This window comes from Oreochromis niloticus, linkage group LG3 (genome assembly GCF_001858045.2).
Source record: "Oreochromis niloticus isolate F11D_XX linkage group LG3, O_niloticus_UMD_NMBU, whole genome shotgun sequence".
NCBI lineage: Eukaryota > Metazoa > Chordata > Actinopteri > Cichliformes > Cichlidae > Oreochromis > Oreochromis niloticus.
In genome coordinates, this window is record NC_031967.2 from 18,900,813 (window position 1) to 18,922,786 (window position 21,974).

Here is a 21,974-nt window from a genome sequence, read left to right on the forward strand (position 1 = left end):
AAAGGGGGAGACATATGAGGAACATGCACTCAGACGTTCGTTTTCATCGGTGTTTTCTCGAGACGTGGCTCGGCACTTTGCGAGGATCTCTCGGATGCTTCGTATTAATCCATTAACATCCTATGTTGTGGCTATGGCGAGAGATCGGATTCAAAACCAAACAAAACAAAACTGTGATTTGAAAATCTTGAACAATAACGTACCGCTCTTATACTATTTTCCACCCTGTGCTGCATGAGATTACCCGGAACGCAAATCCAGAGTGCAACTTTTACGCACTGCCAGACCGACACAAGTTATCGGTTTTAATGTCACCTACACATGTTACAACTTGCGTGGTAAAACAAAAAAACAGACTGTAAGTTTAACACGAAAGCAGCAGCAGCAGGACAGGAGAGACGGGACAGGGCTTCCTGTGTGCGCAGAGCTGTGGTTTCCCTGTGGTTACTAATACGAATGCGTGTGGTCTCCAGTGGCTGTGCTCTCCGGCGCAGCAAGCTCCGTGTCTTTCGGCTGCGTGCTGCTCAGTCCGCTCAGCGTCCAGGAATGTGAGAGACCGTGTCTATGAATTCATTTCCATAAAGAGGGAATAAGACCCCCCCAAAGAAGGATACAAAGGAAATAGATCAGCCCTGCATGGCTATCCAGACGATCACAGCAAAGGGTTTCGTTATTTCGGCCACTGCGCAAACACCACTTCACTGTGTCAGATTAGTGTGTGTGTGTGTGTGTGTGTGCAGTGTGTGAATACTACAGTTGTCATTTAACTGCTTGTGCAGGGCACATTTTCTGAGAGACATCCTTGACATGCTCGCGGACGCTCTCTCCAGCAGCATGATTTCATTGCCTTGTGCGGACGCACGGTGCGAGGTACGTAAATGAGAACATTTTTAAGGTGCTTAAGGTGGATTCGTCTCCGTTACAGCACGTACGCGTTGTCGTGTTAGGTGCAAAGAAAAAACGTGCTTTAATACGCGTGCGTGCGGATATCCTCAACTTTGAACTGAGGGTGGGGGGGGCGCCCCCCGTTTTCATCATAAGGGAGCATTGCGGTGCGCATGTGAAATTATAGATACAGTGGATGAGTGTAATGAGTGAGTGAATGAGTGAGGGGCAGTGGGATGGGAAGAAGGAGGGGGAGAGGACAAGAGGCAGCCAGTCTCAGCAGCTGCATCTTTCGTACACGGCTCTCTGAATTCCAGCAGTGGGTTTATCCTTGCTGACTTGCGCCCTCTATTGTCGAACTAAAATCAAACCCGCTCAAAACACTTCGGGCAGCAGCACAGCAGAGAGAGCTCCGTGGTGCAAATGCACTGCGGGCACTTGGCGGATCATTCAGATGATTAGTTTCTCTGAAAATCAAAAAAGGGCTTTCTAACTCAGACACTAACACACACAGCAGTTCTTGATTTATGTATGAAATAAGGGCTGCTTTCTGTATGACTCACAGTGTTTTGACTGTATTAGTGAGACAGATAATTATTAACTTCATCATGTATCCGTGCACTAAACATTGATGGGTCTGTTGGTTATCTGGTCCTGTTTAAGTCAGATGATTACAATACTGGGTTACTTTACCCTGTGATGAGCTGTTTTGGCATGGCACACCCTGGACATGTCACCAGCCCATCACAGGGCTAACACGAAGAGACAGACAACCACACACAGACATGTAAATTGATTGGCATTTATATAGCGCTTCTCTTGTCTTTCCAACCACTCAAAGCACTTAAGACCACAAGCCACATTTAACCAGACTTTAAGTATGTCATAGTAGACACATAAAACACTTTATATAACTTTATAAGCCTTAGAACCTGGAGGAAACCCATGAAGGCACATAGAAGACATTCAAACACCACACAGAAAGGCCTGACCCAGAAGCAGCGGCGCTAACCACTGCACCACCATAGGTCCTACTGTATTAATAATCAGTTATATTATATTAGATTGCCCAGCATAAACACATAGAGCACTATTCCACCCATGAGCACCAGCTAATGTTAGCACTATTGTGTTGGTGTTGTTCCTGGATCATCAAAAACGAATGTGGTCCAGGTTCAACATAGCAAGTGACCAATCACACTGTTGTGATGTCATAGTTTTGTAACTTGGAAACAGCATCATACCAAACCTTTACCCCATAAGCATAGCTTCAACTATTGCCCTGTAACCCTGATCCTAACTCTTCTCTTTTGGAGGTTTTGAATGGACTTCGGCAGGGTTTTTTTCCCCACGCTGCAGAACTATGACATCATAACAATGTGATTGCTCATTTGTAATGCTGAACCTAGATCAACATTAATTATGATGACAACAGGAACGTGGGGGATATCAGATACATCATAAAGTTAACCTATTTACTGCTTCTGTGCTGCACTGGAAAAACTGTCGCAATCTTGACCCAGTGACTGTGTGACAAGAATAAATAATCACAATCACATTGATACTGATGTCTTCTTTGAAATCTCACTTTTCATTAACCAGTGTGACTCCACTTGATCAAACAAGAATTGGCAAGAAATAACAGCAGTTACTCTGTGCCCCAAGGCTGTTGGAATATCCAGTTACTAAGTGAAAATGAGCACGTAGGTGATTCAGAGACCATGTTTACCAGCAGAACCCTAGCGATCAAGGCTCGGCATCATCACTGAAAATCATTATCATATCTGTGTGTAACACTGCTCTGGCTCTGAAGTGAATGAGTGGTCTAAAATGACGCAAGGGAAAGCACTCAATGCCGTTACAAAGACCTCATCAGTGAGAGCGAGGTGTTTTGAAAATGAGATGTTCAAAAAAAGTGACTCATACTCCCACGCTATGACTGATCGAGATTAAAATGTGGTATGATCAGAGATGATGCATCACATGATTTGGCCACAAAAATAAGTATTTTTCAGACTAAATGTTTTGCACATTAGAATTTTTGAATCAAATGTTGAGTAATGGCTGATTTCCAAATGGTCATAGCTTCAAAAGAAACACATCTTTTTACACATTTCTTTACTTTTACTTATTTTGCTCATTCCCCATGGACAGTCTGGAAGCATTAACGAAATGTGAGAAAAGAAAATGAAAAACCGAGATGATTGCACAGTCTGTCGAATTAATGCTTTTCATTTCATAAACATTATACAAGCTGCCCATGTCCTTACTGGCACATTACAGTGGTTAATGCATATTGTAGTGCTGTGACACTGTGCGCAATAAAATTGCAATTATGTTAGTTGTCAACATGAAATTACATTCCTGTAGTCCGCTGATGAGAGAATGGGAGTATTGAAATCACTGGTTGCATGGCTGAAGCACAAAAATACACCTTAGTGTTATTATAGGTTTGCCGGATTGATTTGACACATTTCACCAATAGGGCTTTAATGGAGAGAGACACCTAAATCCTAACCATGTAATAATCGTTCTACAGATTAATTTTTTATAGGTAACAAAAGTGCACATACAGTATATCTATCTTCCTCGCATTTGTTTCCTCCAGTGTCTCGGCAAGTCCTTTCTCTACATTTATCACAGCCTCTGCGCGCTGACAAATGTTGCAGTTCAAAGTAATTACTTGCATATAAAAATGATCACTTGCAAGTAAGGTTGCTAAATAGCTAGATTTCAACTCACGGCAGAAGGTCTGCTACTCGGACTTAGTAAATACAGAATAACAGTGTCTAAAAGTGCAGATGAAGACATGAAGGCAAAGCTGCAGTGTTGTTTCTGTGCTGTTAGAGGATAATATTTGCACTTGAATAGAAGACTTTGAGCAACATGGTGCAAATTTATTCACACATACAGAATACATACACAGTTTTGTAAAAAAGCTTGTAGACTGAGAGGCAAGTAATGCTCTGCAAACTGTTGGCCACTTTATGGCTTAGTGACACTAGAGTAAAATTACAAATAGCGGTGACCGCACTGAATCTTTTCACATTTAGCGACTGGTTGCAAGTAGCTGAGGATCTCTCTTTTGATCACAAAGTGATTGCACAGGTTGCCTGGTGGTAGGCAACCTGTCTGCTAACAAATGTATTTGTCTGCAATCACTCTCAGAAAGATTGGTGAAGGTTCGTAAATATTTGCCTTCTAATTTATAAACAGACCGATTACCAAGATGTTGCAATTAGTCTGAGTCATTTTTTGAGATGAGCACAACTTGTGTGCAACACTTCTCTTTGTAATAAGGGACTTGACTTAACGAGTCGCCAGCTGGTTGTATACTGGTCATATTTCTATATCAAAGCAAGGATGTGCATGTTGTTTTGCAGCATTGTTTGTTATGCTTCAGATTTATGAATGTTAGTTAACATGAATTCCTGTTTAATGTGGCTTTCTGTGTATGTAGATAGGAACATATTTGCAGCAGGCAGCAAGAGGTTTGTGATTTTGGCCCATTTATCACAGTTCGTTGTCATATTATCAAAAACACACTGCCATTAACTGCCAACTTGACCTCATTCAAAAGACTGACTCCAACTTATTTCCATTTTATCACCATCTAGCACCAAAGTCGGTCGCAGACCTGGTCCCCACCTTCAGAGCAACCATTTCAAAGTCAGTGACATCACAAGTCCAAATGGTTTAGGCCGGGTTCCTGTCTCCAGCTGCTGTATGACTGTAGTATGATACAGCATTTCACCAGACAAACTTCATAGTACTTAAAGTAAAATTTAGAGGTGTTATTTGTAACAAAAAGAAACTTAGATTAACATTCAAAACACTGAGACAGATCTTTAGCTTACTTTAGGTCAAATTAAAGTAGAAATAGGCATGTTTGTTGCTTTCACTTATTATGAAGTAAATGTTGAGGTAAGCAATCTGGACTAAAAACGTTGGTCACTACATTGGACTTTGCATTGAATCTTAATCTTAGCATCATATTCAGACACAGCAAAAGCCTCAGACTCGATTCTGTTATCCAAGAATAGCTTTATCTCTGAAAATCCTAAAAGAACCCTAACTCCACCTGTTTGACCCGTGGCTTTCCCGGCACAGCCATACCAGCATGTCATGCCTCGCAAAATATAATTTAGCAAAAAAAGTAAAGAAAAGAAACAAAGAAAATGTATGAATGAAAATAATAAAGCAGTGTGGCTTAAAGCAAAGCTTTCATCTTCTTTGCTTTTGCTCTGTTTGCTCTGATTTGAAGTCTAAAATAAATTTGAAAACTTTTCTGACTGGCACTGCATTTGCAATCTGAATGCAGGCGATTTAGCCTCTGCTGAACTCATACATTCAAACTGCACGATTGCCAGCCCTGCTTTATTGCTCTAAAATCTTGCTAATTGGCATTCATCCGTGATGCAGTAGATACCACAATGCTAGCAATTTTCCAACAAGGCTTCAGGTATTCTTCTCGGCTCACGGTGGAAATTTTAGATGTCGCAAGCGAAATTGGCACCGTTATTTCAAGCACGGCTTCGAAATGACAGATTCAAAAGAAGCGGGTTTTTTTCTTCGTAATGGTTTATGATGGAACTTTACCATTGTAACGTTAGATAATTCCCACAGATATCTCATGTGGAAAGCAGGAATACCATCATATTTGTTTGCTTTGAAAGTATGAAAGTTAGTTTAGAAATGTTAGAAATAATGAGTATAACAGCAACATCACATCTACAATCCAGGATAAGCTGTCACGGTTAAAAAAAAAAGAAGCAGAAGAAGTTCATTTTCATACCATAGTTAGTTATTAGTTATTTCATTCTTTGGAAATGTGCTATGCATAACAACAACTGGACAATTCAGGATGCATGCAACTCCTTAATTGGCTTTCCCATTTCATTTTTTTTTTCTTTTGCATATGCGGCTATTTTCATCCACGCATTAATGCTATGCCATGACAGCTGGATAACTCTACTCTTCATTCCCTAAACAGTCTGAAAAAAAAATCAGCCTATTTGTCGTCGTTGGAAGGATGATTTCTTGGGCTTTGAATAACATAAGAACACAGATGCTTAGCTGGCCTGTCTTTGCATTTGATTAATTATGACTTTGCAAGAAGTGTGGCAGTTAAGAGACAATGACATAATTACATATATTTCGAACCTTTAAGACATTACACAAGCAGTGGCATTAAATAATATAAAAGTGTGCACAATATTTCTGTGTGCACACTTTAGCACAAAGACTCTGAGAGGTAGAAACAAAAAGATGCAATCCAGTCTAAATGTGGACAGTGCCTTTTAAATGACAGTCTCCCCTGTCAGGGCTATCTTTTTACAGAAATCACACCCACTCAGTGTCTTATCTGCGTTGTGCCGACACTCCCCGTTGTTAGAGGAATGAGCCTAACCCTTAGCATCCGTGTATGTGCGTGCCCTTATCTTTCTCACTGCTTTCCCGTGCGTATCCATATGTGTCACTGCTTGTGTGTGGGCATATTTTCTGCGCATATGTGCCTGTTTTTCCTTATACGCCGCTACGTGGATGTGTCAGTCACTGTCCCTTGCCGAGCGCGTGCCGAGCCCCTTCGCTGTGTACTCTGACGGCGTGGCCTCGGGAGAGAAATACAACCATTCGTCAAGAATGTGTAAAAAGTCTGCAGAATGGCGAGCGGGCAGCCAGCCGGGCCACTCTTAGGCAACTCTTTGTAGTGCTGCCCGAGAGGTAATATGTCACGGCATCCTCGGCTTTGAACCGCAGAGAGAAACATCAACAAGCGGTGACTCAACAGCACGGAGAAGGAAAAGTCCGGCATGATGGCGGTGTAGCTCAGCAGAGCCTTTTTCTCTCTAACTCCCTCTGGCGAGTTGCTATTTTGAGACTCCCAACGCCTTGTTCTGCCTTCTCCCTCTGGGCTTTGCAAGAACTGTTGAAGAGATCACAATACAATAGAATTGGTTCAGAAAAGTTTCAATACTGCCCAGATAATTCAGCTAGTCACAGGGGGTAAAATGGATGGCGCCGTGCCTTTTAATATGAAGAGAAAGCAGCATGCCTACTTCTCGGTTCCTTCTAAACACATCCAGTCAGAACAGCGGTGACTTTCATGAGTTATATTTGTTGCTGGTTTGACACCAGTACTGATACAGCTTGATGGTTTGCATTTCTAATCACCGCATCTTACAGTATACTCTGAATTTGTTTGTGTTTTTTATTAAATGCGTCAAAAATCTCACTCTAACAGAGCACAGGCTGAAGCCAGTGACATATTAAAGAATTCCCACACCTGAGTCATGCAAATGAAAGCCATAGCGAAGACGCAAGGCTTTCAGAAGTGATAGAATGAGGATTTTAATTTGGGACACTGGACTATTTTTACATGGACTTTTTAAGAGTAATTAGAATTTCAAGTAGCACATTTGTCACATTCATTCAGACCAGCTAAAATGTTACATTTCAAACTTTCGGAATTAATTTCATTGGTCAAAAATATCAGCAAGCCAGGGCTCTTCACTAAATTTGGGGAATGATACAAAAATAGACAGAGCTAAACAAAAATAAACAAGGTTAGATTATTCTTATTACTATAAGTGAATGAGGGTTTGTGCGTTTGTTTCTCTTCTTTTCCCCTTCACCCCCTAAACTTCCCCTAATTACAGATAAAGCAGCCAGCCACTGGTCATTCTGTTTATTATTAGTATGTTTTATATTTCAGTAATTTTTAATTTTCTTATTGCCACATTGCATGCTAATACTCACAAGCTTGCTCAGCTGCTTTTCTTTTTAATCATTTGAACATGTACACTGTGCAGATGCCACACACAGTCTCCATCTGTTTCCCAATTCAGGGGTTTCCTCCTTTAAAAGTACACAACAGCTCGGCCTATTCAGACCACAAATGTCTAGTAGAAGTTTATTTCTAACTGAAAAAGTAACGTCCGTCTGTAGGACTTGGCAGGCAAACGTAACGTAAGTCAAAAAATTATAAACCCACATCACATCTTTTGCTACTGCAATAGACTCACTAGTAGCTAACGTCAGCACAGCAGCTAGCATTTCAATGAGAAAGATTTGGAGGTTACCAGAGTCGTATGTCTCGTGCTTATGAAGAATATAAACGATGCTCCACACAGGACCAGCAAAATAACAAATATAAATTCAAATAATTAATTTAATTTACATGAGTATAGCAAAAGCAATCTCTCCATCACCTCGAAAGGCTACTTAGGTTTTGTTCTTTTAGAGATTGAAGCAACGCGTTTATCGTGCCCATGTAGCTGCAGTGGTGGCTTGGATGGTCGATGGGCATACAAAGTGCAGATATCCTTAGTGTCATGTGTGCTAAGGCTGAGGAAGGTCTTTCCTGTGAAATTTTCATGCATTGTGTTTCTTTTTAGGTCATTGCTGACTTTTGAAAAAGACCATGAACAAAAATAATAAGATTTCATTATGTTGAGATTGTAAACTGGTAATTAAGTATCATCTAAAATGATGCTACATTTCAAAGAAGTAGTTTCAAATACAGAAATATCAATAATTTCTATCGAAAAACTTCTTAACATCTACCGGGTCCACTGACACCCTTTCTTTGGGTTAGGTTGCTTTTAAACCACATGTTAAACACACACCTTTACAGAAAATTCAAATGTTAGCATTTAATACAGTTCTTGTTTCAGAGGCTTTTCCATTTGGATGTGTGAAATAGGCAAAAATGGTGACTACTTTGATATTAAAACAGCATACAACTCTACTTAATGTTGAAAAAAGTATTCTTGCTTGGAAAATGAGACGTAGGTACAGTGATTTAACGAAATGTGAAAAAATACATGGAGATACAGAATATAAGACAGCAGTTTGTACAATTCTAACGAGCTTGAAAGTCAATATTTGGTTTCACCACCTTTATTCTTCAACACATCCTGAACTCTCTGAAGCAGCTTTCTTCCAAATTCTTTCAGTAGTGTTTAGGAATAGTTCTCTGTAAAGATGATCCCACACTGCTTCATTAATGTTGATGTCCGGGCTCTGGGGAGGCCAAACCATGACTGATAGTACTCCACTGTGTGTTTTTCTATCCAGATATGCTTTTCTGCACTGGCAGTGTGTTTGGGATCATTATCATCCTGAAGCTGTTGCCAATCTTAGGTTTTGGTATTGAATGGTGGATCAAAATCTGCTGGTACTTTTCTGTTTTTATAATTCTGTGTTTTACAGATGGCTGCAGACGCTCACTGTTGTACCTCTCTCCTGACCTCCTCTGTACATACTGATGACGATTTAAGCCAAACTTTGATATTCGGATTCATCACTCCGTCAGACCTGCTTCACTGATTTCAGATTTTGCGTAGTTTGGCATACCTCAGTCTTTTCTCCCTGTTTCTCTTCCTTAAGAATGGCTTCTTGACAGCCAGCCTTCCACTGAGACCATTTCTGATGAGCTGTCAGTGAACAGTAGATGGATCAAGTGAAAGGCCACATGCATCTCTCAGGTCCTGTGTCAGGTTTTTACTGGATTTTTTTCCCCATTTCATTAGGACTTGACTTTTAGATGCTGTTCATCTGCTTTCATCTTTACTTATTTTTTAATCGTTCAGTTCCTCAAATATTTTAAGGACACATTGCACACCACACCGAGATATACCAAGTGTTATTAGCTAATAAAACCTGATTCTTGGAATCACCTTGGTGTGAAAATGCTATGTTATGTCTGCCAAACTGTCATCTTTGGCATTTTCCCCAGATTTAACTGAAGAAATATGGAAAAATTGCGTATTTTTATGACAGGCACCTAGTAACAAAGTGCCTAAAGATTTAAAAATAGTCCTTTGCTAAGTTTTCTGTTGTGTATCTGTAACACTGGGCCATCCTTTGAGTCACGTCCTCTGTTTTTTACGCATAAATGATTCATAGGTCATTGTTAAGTGGCTTGACAAACAAAGAAACAAAAACTTCCGTCTGAAAATGGCCAGACACAAAAAAACTGGAGTGACAATGAGTGAAACAGACGCCTTCAGAAAGCCTAGAAACTATCGCTCAAGACCAAATCTGGCTGCTTGGAAGCAAAATATAAAGAAATATGGGGGTAGCTTAAGACGTTTGCACAGCACTGTACAATACAGATCACTGTCAACACTGAGAAAACCCCCAAACAGGTACTAAAGAGAGGTTACATCATATAAATCAATATAAATGATTGATTTATATGATTTTAGATTTTTATTTTTACGTTTTAAGATATTACATGTATTTAATTTTTAAAATGTGTTTATTTCAAAAATATTTAAATATTTGACTCAGCCTTCAAAGAACTGGGCAATTACAAGCACTGGCACCATATCATGACAGTCAGTACAAGGGGCATATACATTGTGTAGGCATTGTTCACCCCCACCCAGACACTCAGACACCCAGTCACAACTTAATCACTGACACCAGTGGGGACACACTGCTTTTCAGACTTCAAAAGGAGGACCTCTTAAACCATCTATTCAGAGGCTCATTTTCAATGGGACAAGGGTTGCTGTGGCTGTCATGAATAGGCTGATTTGGAGGAAATTTGGTCCGAGGCTACTTATATTGTGCTAATTCCTGTGTCAACACTCTGTACTCCTCCCTTCAACCCGCCGAACATCAATGAGCTCGACACTTGTCACAGAGAAAAAGCTTGAAAATCTGACACTTAAAAGGGAAGTTAGGCACAATAACTCCTCTAATTCAGCAGCCCCGCGACCTACCCTCCCGAAAGAAGAAAAAAAAAAAGAGGAAAAATATGAGCCGGAGCATGCAACAGTAGCCACATTATTAGGATCTGGTGAGGGGATAATAAGGATGGATTACCCCTCCTTCTCCTGTGACCTAAAAATTGCAGAGCATACTAAATCTCGCCCCTGTGTCAGTGGCTGCCTGTTATTTGCATGCATTAAAGTGAAAATAGCGCTCTGTTTTCTGACACTCATTTTGTGTCAGTGGAGATAGTCACAGATTGTCCCTCCAACCCCCCCACACACACACTCTCGCGCCCTCTCTCAACTTCAGCAGCCGTGTGGAAAGCATTATGTGTGAAGGGTAGTCATTTCCAATGCATAGTTACTTCTTGAGTGCCGCCGCTGTGTTTATATGTATGTGCGAGCGTGTGCGTGTCTGTTTGCCTGTCTGTCTGGTCCGCCCATGTGTTTATCTGTTTATGAACAGCGATGGAGTGTTTGTGTGCACTGTCCCACTGTTTCAGCAGAAAATGAGAAGACACCTGCTCGGCGATTCGGAGCTGGCTGTCAAAAAACGGGAAAGAAAGTGCGGTGGAAGGAGAAGAGAAAAAAAAGAGAAAAGAAAAAAACCCAGGCAGCCCCGAGATATATCTATTCTGGCTCCCTGCTTCCCTCAAGCTGCCGGTAGGAGACTTCAAAATGGCTCCACTCCCTGCCACAGAGTGGGCTCTGCCCTGTCAAAATGTCTTTGAATGGAAAACACAGGCTGAAAAGTTTCCTCCTTTCCTCTCTCTTCCCCGTTGTTTTTTTTCCTCTCTTGCTCCCTCGTTCTCTCTTCCTCCACTTGCCTGCCCCCCTTCTGTCCATCCTTCAGCGCGCACAGAAAGGGCATCTCATCCTCTCCAGTGGAGCTCCCATTGAATGCTGCCTTTTCTCTCTTTCTGTGTGTCTCTCGCTGGAACACTGCCAGAGCTCTCTGTCTCAGTGAGGTATCTGCCAGTCACTCAGAAGTCCATTCTTCACTAAAACATGATGTCTATCTCCTGGGTCCTGTCTGTGAAACAGTGCAGGTCTTGGTACCTTTGTCAGAAGCGATTATGATCTGTGTAAGCTGACGGAATTGCAAATAAAATCAAAGTGAACAAAGCTAATGAGTTCAGGTCATTTAACAGCCGACGTCGCGACGATTTAGAACTAAGCTTAACGGCCAAAAGCGTGCGGACACCTAGACATCGTGCTCTTCATTGTGATTTAATGCGTTGCTGTTACAGTCTCCATTCTACTGGAAGGGGTTTCTGGAATATCTTCAAGCCTGGCTGTTTGTTTCTGTTGTGCCACAGGAGTCTTAGTGGAGAGCTGTACATAATAATTTCAGGTTAACTCTGGATGATGTTAGCGTTGCCCGGTGTTGCGGTAAAAGGATTTGGCCTGCACAGATCCCTTAGCACAACACTGGCCAACCACACAAAGAATTTAAATTTAAATTTAATAAGGCCCAGTAACATAAATATATTCCCTTGAAATAAAAATAATAATCATGAAAACCATTACTTCAGAATCATGCGGTTTCTGAGGCAGTGGTTTTGAACCAGAATTAAAAGCCTGGAAACAAAGAAACACAAACATAGGTGGACATTGTTCCATTTATTATATATTACAAGATGGCTCTAGATAGTATGGGGTCACTGCAATGTCACGACACATAAACAGGAAAAATGTTCAATGATATTGTCATTAAAAATGTAATTTTACATGTAGCACATCTATCCTTTAAGAAGCCAATGATCATTCATTTTATGCTATGGATACTAAATTTCTCTGGGTACATTCGGCCCCCGAGGCACCTTACATTTAAGGCTGATCTAATACTTTGCCTAAGACAATGATAAAACCCATTCTGCCTCTGCTTTTCCCATTATTTCAGGTGGCTTCATCACCTGTGGCCAGAAGGAACTACCTAATGGCCATTTTCATTTGATAATTGGTTATCTTGACATTTCAAACTGGCTCCATAATTTGTTCATTTCTATTGTGAGTGGCTCATTAATTAGAGTGTGCCTGTGTTTAGCTCATCATTTCCAAAAAGGATTTGAGGTCATTGCCGAATTACATGGTTGGCATTCTTTGGACATGTTCATTAAAAAGAGCAGCTTTGCCTAACTGGCCTAACATAAGAACTTTAGAACATCTTGCAGCTCTAACCCAGAGGACTAGCCCCAGAAAGCAAATTAACATCGTTAACGACCTGATGAATTCAAAGTTATTTGTCCTCGTATCTACACGTGTGCATCTGGTTCTCCTGTTGCTGTGCGACATGGTCTTCAGGACAAAGTGGATGATATGTGCTCTGACAGTGGTGAGAAAAACAGAGATCCGTGTTCGCTGAGTTAACTCCAAGGGAAAAGAAGTAAATGTCCTTGTGAAAGTCTTCAGATGAGTGATGCCTCAGACTAAGCCTTCAATCTCTCCACAATGCTCATCTCAGTAGTAATTCATTCTGCATCCTCAGAAATGGAAAATATTGATTTTCAATGAATAACACCCCAAACCAGCATGCAGCCCTGCCCTAAGATTTCAGGTAAAGTAAAAAATAGTGTGGACTCCTCTTACGGAAACATAATAAAACAGACACATGCAAGTAAGCAGCCAGTATAGATATTGTTTTTGCAACTGATTAGGATATAAGTTCTGTCCCCATTTAAAGTAAAAGCTGAGAAATCAACATGAGAAATCACTGTAGTAACCATATTATTATCATCTGTATGGTAGTGAGTTTGTCAATACCAATGTGTTACTTGTCGGTTTATTTCCAAAGTCACACAGGGCTAGAGACGAGTTGGTAACCCACTGGTGGTTGCCAGTGGGTGGTTACTAGTTGTTGCTGGGTGAAATCAATTGCAAAGGGAGTACTACAGCAAAAACTTCCTTGTGATTGCTTTGCCTGCTAGCAGGTTGTTGCAGTTGCCTGCAAGATGCCAACTTGTCTGCAAACACTTGCCAACTAGCCTACAGGCGGTAGTGAAACTTGAAAAAGTGCAACACAGATTGGAAAAGGAAAATGTTTGCCTTCAAAGTAAAAGTTGTCTGATGAAAGAAACACATTTAAAAAAACATGTTTTACTCTGAAGGTCAATAGTGTCCATTTCTGGACTGCATCTCAAAGTTTCACAAGTAGTTAGTTAATGTTTGCAAACAAGTTGGTGCCTTCCAATCAAAGCACAGGCGACTGCACTAATTTGCTACCGTAGCAACCAAAACAATCAAAAGGAAGTTTCAGTGTATGACCACAAATCCCTTTATGGCCAATTTTATTAATTTAAGCCAATTAATAACAAGCAACCTCCAGAAACCCCTTTGCTAACCGGTTGGGGGAATTTGCATTTTTACCTTAGTGTTCAATGGTTGTTCTTCTGTGTGACTGCAGCTTTTTCATTTCACATCAACTGCTAACAATTACTTGCAACCAGCTGGTCAATACTAATTTTTCCCTTGTAATCGGTGGTTACTCAGCTGGTCACCAGCCACTTTCGGCTGGTGTAACATCATATTGTACTCTTTGCAGTTAAACAGACACATACTAAGTGAAACAGTTGGTAACCCACCGGTGGTCGAGAGCAGAGGAGAGACCAAATTTTACAACACATGAACACAAATTAAGTGAATAACAGTTTAAGTCTTTTTTTTCATTGTTTGCCTGACACTACACTTTACTGTGAAGTGTTAGAGGTTAGTTTCTCTTTACAAATGCACTCTCAAAGGCAACCACAGAAAAAGGAGCTCAGGTTTCAACACACACAGAGGTAGTATGAGTTCATCTCTGTCTACATTACTCCACTACATCTTTACAAATGTAGACATGATAAATGTAAAAACAACCTTCTCAGTTTGATCTGATTAGTGATTTTCGCTTATTATCTCTAATTATCAATTTCATTTTTCTCTGTAGTTCACAGTTATTGTTAAGCTCACGTCTGCACAGAAATATCCTCGTTTAGCGCTGCAGTTATGCGGCGGAGCCATATTTGGCTCCATTGATAGTAATCCATTGTGTGGCTGTATCAATGACAGTGATTCGCAGGGATTAATGTCATCATCAGGACTGATCAATAGATTATCCTAGATTAATTCTTCAGATCCAAGCTGCCTCCTGAATTTCTCATTTACATACACTCTGACATGGCCCTGAAAGCACTGATTTCCAAGCTTTAATTAATCTCAAACGTTCACACTTAACACCTGTTTATCCACAAGCAGAACACCGCACTTGGTCAGAAAAAAGGCTCCTACTGCAGGATAAAAGGTACCCGTCTTTGAAACATTTTGGAGGATAAAAGGCCCCGGCTTTACTGATGTGATTAGAACTAAAAGTTTAATGCTTTAAATCCGCTTCACGATTTCCTTTTGAAAGCACACCGAGACGACAGCAGGATCAAAGAACGTTGTTAATTTCTGTAGGTCTTTGTGCATCGGTTACAGCCAGCACAACTATCATACCATTTAGCATTAATACAACTTGACCATCTCTTGAAGAGTCCCTGAACTCTGTTTCCGAAATAGCAGGACCTTATAAAATGATCAAAAAAAACTATCTTCATCCTTTTTATCACAATAATCCTTCTAGAGTTACTACTGTTGCTGTTGCCCAACATAACCTTTAATATGGTACTTAGGAGTGCTGTGAGTCACATACCAACAACTGCGGAACAAAATACAAAAAGGGTTTTTCTCTGATCATTTTCTAAATGTTTGCCACCTGCATAGGAAAGTGTGTCCTCTTTTAGTTTCAAGGGGACCTATTATGCTCGTTTCCATGTTTTTATTCTGGGACTCCGCTAGAGTAGCTTTAGTGGCATGACTCACACTTCAAAAAAAGAAAAAAAAATCCTTATTTGTTTTATACTGGTCCTTGATGCAGCTTCTCAGTGAATCCTTTGTTTTAAATAAGCCATTGTATCCCCTTCATCTTAAGGTATCCCTTCCCAAAATCTCACTTCAGACTGGCAGCCCCTCGTCTGGCTTCTGTCAATAGGACCTGGTACTTGTGAGCCACGCTTTTTGTTCTTGGCACAGTGGAGGTCCCAAAAACAAACTGTAAATTAAATAAATATAATGTTTTGTTCTTGTCTTCAACTCTTTCTGTGGCTGAGATGACCATATAGAAAAACTGAGTATATAGAGAAGCCTGAGGCTTTGGCTAAGATGGAAAACTCACTGTCTGAAACTTTGATCATATTTGGTTCGAAATCACAAAAACAACAGTTGCCTCAAGGCGCTGTATATTGTAAAGTGAAACATACAATAATGCAGAGAAAAACCCCAACAGTCAGACAATCAGACCAACCCCCCCACAATAAGCAAGCACTTGGCGACAGTGGGAAGAAAAAACTCCCTTTTAAGAGGAAGAAACAAGATGAGGAGAGGGTGTTTGAGCATGAAATAGTATGTTTATGACAGAAATTAAGTAAATGTACAATAAGGTCCACTTTTAGGCCAAGCACACAGTTTTGATATTTTAAACTTAGCAGTTGACCTTCGGTTTGACAAATCAGTGATCTCAGCGCTAACTAACTGTTAAGTAGCTCTTTATCACTGAAAGTGTAAAAGATGGATGTAGCTAGATGTAGGACCCGCTGGTCCTGTTTTGAAGTCTTGAGATGAGCGTTTCTACTGTTGCCATCTTGGTTGCAAAAAGTGGTTGTTGCAGCTAACTCATGCTGATAATCATGTGTTATAATCTGATGAATGAAAGAGAGCTTGATATGAAAATTTCTTCCCAAAAAAATGTGAATAACATATAAAAACTTAAAATCTATGACAGTGTTAATCTATATACTGCATTACCACATATACTACATGTTTGGTTCAGTTAACAGTTCAAACCCTGATGCTGAAAATGTGAATTTATTTATTTAAAATGCTCCGTGCATATTAATGAACATACCAATATAAATATGCCGGAGTAGGCCAAAAGGCTACTTTTCAATCTGTAGTCCCTGGCAGGTCAGACAAAAACAATAAATAAGAAATTTAACACACATTCAAACACTGTAAAACAATCTAATCCAGGCATAGAAATACATAAAATTACAACATAGAATTTCACAGTACATTAAAATGCAACAAGATTAAAGATAACACATATTAACATGAAAATTGAGAATCGGTGTTTCATAATATTTATCTGCGGAGCACACGGCCTTTGTAAAGCATTTTTCCACACTAAGACTGTAGTGTTGTAAAGATCCCAGGCATGATCCCTTTAAATAGCTACCCAGGGTGTGTGTTTGTCTCTCTTTGTGTGATCTTTCACTCTCTGTGAGCCAGGCAGTGTCTCATTTTATACCCGCTCAAATCACTCAACTGGTCCCCGGTTACCACATCACCCCACCCCAGCCTCTGCAGTCTTTCTTATCTGGCCCCTCTCCCCTGGCCTTTGATACACCCCTTTAACATCCACCGGTTCCCCACAAGTGCAATCTGTTGTCCACTGGTATTGATCAAGCACACAGGGTTTTGATTAGCACACTTGGCTGGATAATGGGAGCTTCACTGCATGATTGTACTCCACCATTCCCCCTGTCTTGTTCCTCTATTGGTCAGGGAGTAGTTCACTTCATTGGAGTCAGTGATTGGATGCACCGTGGACCCCCTATCCAGCGTCTGTGGTAAAAGTCAAGTGGAGAAAGCACCGGACTCGTGGATCTGAGTGTTTTTGTGTTGGTTTCCTCACATGAAGGCTGGTTAAATGCAGGCAGCAATGAGGAAAGGAGTACTCTCCGCTTCGAGTAGGCCTAAAGTTTTAACGCTGGACGTACATATAAATGAAAGAAATACAGTGATCGCATTAGTCAAAAAACTGAGGCTGCTTTCACGTTCAATAGAGAATATCACAGACACTTCGGCGAAGAAAAGCCCGTAGACAAAAGAACGGTCGTGAGGGGAGATGTGAGGTCGATACGGATGTTCGGTCAAGAAGGACGTCCAACTTTTTCTCATTTGTGGGAGACTGAAGGAAACAAGGGCAAGCTGTTGGCTAGTCAGGCATTCTGACATTGTAGCCTAAGAGTCAGCCACCCATTGGCCTATTCACTGGTCTGCCAATTAGGTCTTAGCTGTTAAGGTTTAATACCTACATTTAAGGCTACTATTGTGTGCCAGCTAATGCTATTTCAGGCTTTCACTCACTTTGGGAGCTTTCATTAAATCCAAAAGAATGCTGGGGCTATTCACACAGTGGCTCAAGTTAAAAGGGCTGCCTTTTCATATTTCCTTAACTCTCAGACCCCCGCGTATCCCCATATCTCCATACTAATGCAAAGACACAATCCTTCAAGTAAAGTCAGCAGTAAGGGCAAAGAAAGTTGATTTCCACATTCTGACTCTTGCTGTTTTTCATTTGACTTTTCTGATTTCCGCCCGTCATGTGCTTTACTGGGTCAAGATTCTCCCATTCTTTTAAAGTTTACATCTCAGAGAAGTCTCGCTCGAGGTCTTCATGTGATTCTCTGACTTTCTTTCTTAGAAGTCAGAGGAGGGTATGGATAGCGATCCCAGTTTCAACTGAGTGGTTTCCACAAACGTTTCACGGTCATCTGACTCCATATTTCCGCTCTATGTTCCGGGCTGAATCATTGTAAACAGTACCCCTATTGAGAGCGAAACTTATCAAACAGAAAGGAAGGGGACGGGTGTGAGCGCATTCCTTTAGTTGTGTTCATTAGCTGCACACTCGCTGCGATGCATGCTGGGAGATGTTGGCTGGGCTTGGCCGACCACTCGAGCACTGAGCGCGTCAACAGATGTAGCTTAGCCTTTCCAAACAGAGGGGATCTGACGCGCTCAAACTTGGCCAGGAGTCTGGGGAGTTGTTGATGGAGTCAGAGGAAGAGAAGAGGACGAAGAAAGAGGGGAGGGTACGCAGCGAGAAAAACACAGCGCTGGAGGGAGCGAGGAAGAGGAAGGCTGTAAGATAAAGAGAGACAAACACAAAGGGGTTGGGGTGGGAGGTGGTAGGAGAGTTGTTCCCCAGAGGGATCACTCTTGGTGTCTCACTCCACTGGTCCTTCTAATGTGTGACGCTCAGGAGATTGACAGACTGTGTAAAACTCAGCCCACAGGAGAAAACAACAACAACACAAGTCAGACACATGAAAACGGCAACTCTACTGGGCTCTGCTGAGAAGAGACTGCTGCGGAGGAGAGTAGCACGGACAGCAGTGCTGGTTAATGTAACCTCCGGACATCATGGGAATGTTTGCTATGCATTAGAGCTCTTTTTTTCCCCCTGTCACCAAACTTTACACTCACATGGTTGCATGAATTTGAATGTGGGAATTACTCGGCACCTCCCCTCCCCTTAAGATTTTTTTAAAAAGAGGCCTTTTAAAGTGTCCCCGTGAGGAAACATCGCTGCCAAGGTGTACCACGGGATGTTTGATAAAGTCCCAGAAAACTACTTTCTTTCCATCTCTTTTCTACAGTTGGTGAATGCTGTAAATTGCATGTTGTCATGTTTAACCATAAGGTGGACTCAGATGCCAGACTCAGACAGCAGTTTTACTGAATTTCTTTCAGTTCTCAGGAAGCAGGTAAGTGGTGCAGGAAGGACTTTTCCCTACTGGAACAGGCCTAGAGATTCCTCCAGCGAAGCGAGGACACGTCAAAGTGAGTTTAATGAGATTTTATAATATTTGGAATCACAGTCTGTCATCTTACTTGTCGATATCTTAAGCAGGAGATTCGGAGTAGCTGCTGGCAGGGATTCCAGGGAGTGGAGAGAGATTTGGAAGCGAGTGGGCAGGCAGGTGTATTTGAGGTAAGTTATCTCTTTTTTGGTGCAGCGTCCAGCTGGAGGGTTGCGGTAAGGAAATTGAGAAGTGTCCTTTAAGCTATTCAAAGCAACAGGAATACGGGAAGACAGAGGTAACATAGAAGTTTCTGGCAGGCAAACAACCAGCAAATGGGAAAGCAGGGTTAGAGGACAAAAAGCACAAGAACAGATATGAGATATGAGTCATGTGAGGGCTAATTACCTCCATAATGGCAACAACGATCTGGTGGAGAGTAGCGGCACAAGCCGGTCCTTAAACACCACGAGACAGTGAGATAATGGAGAAAAGGTGCCCGGGGAAAAAGTCCAAGAAAGCAACACTCTGACCAGCGAGGAAACGGCGGCCCACAACTCCACCTGAAGGACAGAGCGAGAAAGAGAGGAGAGAACCCCTGGCATGCCAGGACCAAAACACGTGCTTATGTAGGGTCAGTCGTTTTCTTTTTTTTTCCTTCTTTTTAAAAAAAATGTATTTGACAATCTGACACGCAACACAGGTCTCCAGCCAGAGCCAAACCACAGACATTGCAATTTATGGTGTTAAGCCACAGCAGTAGCCTCACTGCCCGAGATATCAGTTCCTGAGATTTCGGCTGATATCAGCACTACTTCCATTTGGAGCTGTGTTGCCTGCTGTGTGAGTGAAGCCTCAATGCCTACTTGTTGGAAGTGTTTTGGAAGTGTCTGTCTGATGCTCTTCAACTGACTTAGGGAAATTACTATAAGAAGAGCATTTTTGGCGTTACCTACAAAAAAACGACCAACAACAGTAATATGAAAAAACAGGTGAACACAGTACAAAATAATATAAATGTAACAGGTTATTTTTTAGTTAACACCACAGAAAAGAAAAAACAGGAATACACAATCTAACTTTTTAACTCCCAGCTTTAGGCCCTTTCCACCAGTGCTCTCCATTAAGCATATCGAGTGTAAGTTACAAGCTTTATATTATATTAGCTCTTTAAATTCAGAGGACTCTTTCACCTGATTCACTTTAAATGCACACTCTCTGTCAACTCAGTTAGCAATAGGCACTTCTTTCTTCCTCCCAAACAGGAGAAACAGCTTCTTAGCAGTGAGAGGTTCACAACATGAGAGAAGTTGTCGAGCTGCCTGCAGTCTCCTAAATGCCTCATACAGACATAGAGTATTTAAAATTGGGTCTAATTCTAACAGTTCTAATTATTCCTACTCCAAATTATGGAAACTTGAGACATAAATTATGTCTCAAACCTGCTTCTGTTATGTCCCAACTGGTCCAAGAGATTTGTGCTTCCTTCTTCTTGAACCAGGGATCTTTCACATTAGGCAAATTTGTTAACCACTACCCTGCAGAGCCACTCACAACACCATGGAGCCACTGTGAAATTAACCTGAAATATTCTGGATAATTTCAGAACCGATGGGTTGATTTGGAGATTTAAAGATTTGCTGTAATGGGTCATAAAGTGTCATGTTATAAAATATTACATTTTTTCTGTAGTTTTTTGTTTATTGTCACAAAATAATATAGTAGCTCTGAATATATAGTCAGTCCTCCCACGCCAGCTCCAAACTAGCAGGTAACACTGCAGCGACAACCAAACAGTAGACAATGAAGTTGACAGTAATAGTAAATAAAATTTGTCAAAGACCTGTAATAGATTTTGCTTCATAAATATAAGACTCCTCTGGTCTATGTGTCGTATTATCCCACTCAGATAAAAGAATAATAGAATCTATACTTTTAAAAATGATTTAGCAATAAAGAGTATAACCTGGAGGAGATATAGCAGCCATGGGAGAAATATAGCCTTAATAGGATTTACAGAGAAACATATTTTGAAAACAGTTCTTACAAATTCATTGACTTCTCGTAATGTGGTCTATTCTTTAGTTCATTCTGTTGCCCCAAGCTGTCACGTATTCGTTACTGACCCCCATTCTGGAGAAATAAAAACACCTACCTGCTGCTGAAGGTGACGAAATCTGCACTCATACTCTTTTTTTTTTTCTTCTACTGCCAGCAACACCCCTAAACCAATTTGATAAAATAATAATAAATAAATTAAAAATAAAATAAAACAGATAATCTGCACAAAAGTGACACTTATCGCTTATACTTATTTGGAAGTGTTTTTTAATTAGTATGTTTATGACTGAAGCATCTGTTGCCCCCATTCAGGGGTGACTCAGTGGTTACCTCAAGTACTCTTGTGGTGAAAGGTATTATATTTAGAAAAACCTCTCTCTTACTAATGCACCAATGTAGAATCACACAGAGCATTTTCCTCGGAACAATTGTAAATCGATATTGGATGCTATTTTAGTTTTGGAACTGCAGCCTGCTCTTATTTCCAGGGCATGAAATATAACCAATAGCAGTCATGGTCCGTGACATCTTTATGGCAATAGTGAGACAGATCCATCACTCCCAATCCTTTCCTTATTTATGGATGAGCATATTTATTAAACGTGCACGGTTAACCCAAACCACAAGACCCCCTCCCCAACCTAGCTGAAAAAGTTCTTACTCCATAGCAACCCCTCCAATGTAATGTGGATAATTATCT

General features: G+C 40.9%; 1 long non-coding RNA gene across 1 annotated transcript; it reads left to right on the plus strand.

The window, feature by feature from the left end:
- The first annotated feature begins 784 nt into the window (after positions 1–784).
- Positions 785–11,710, plus strand: LOC109197092 (uncharacterized). The gene is made up of 3 exons (XR_002058395.2): positions 785–870; positions 11,117–11,273; positions 11,464–11,710. It is a non-coding gene; the product is annotated as an uncharacterized LOC109197092 (long non-coding RNA).
- Positions 11,711–21,974: the final 10,264 nt, after the last annotated feature.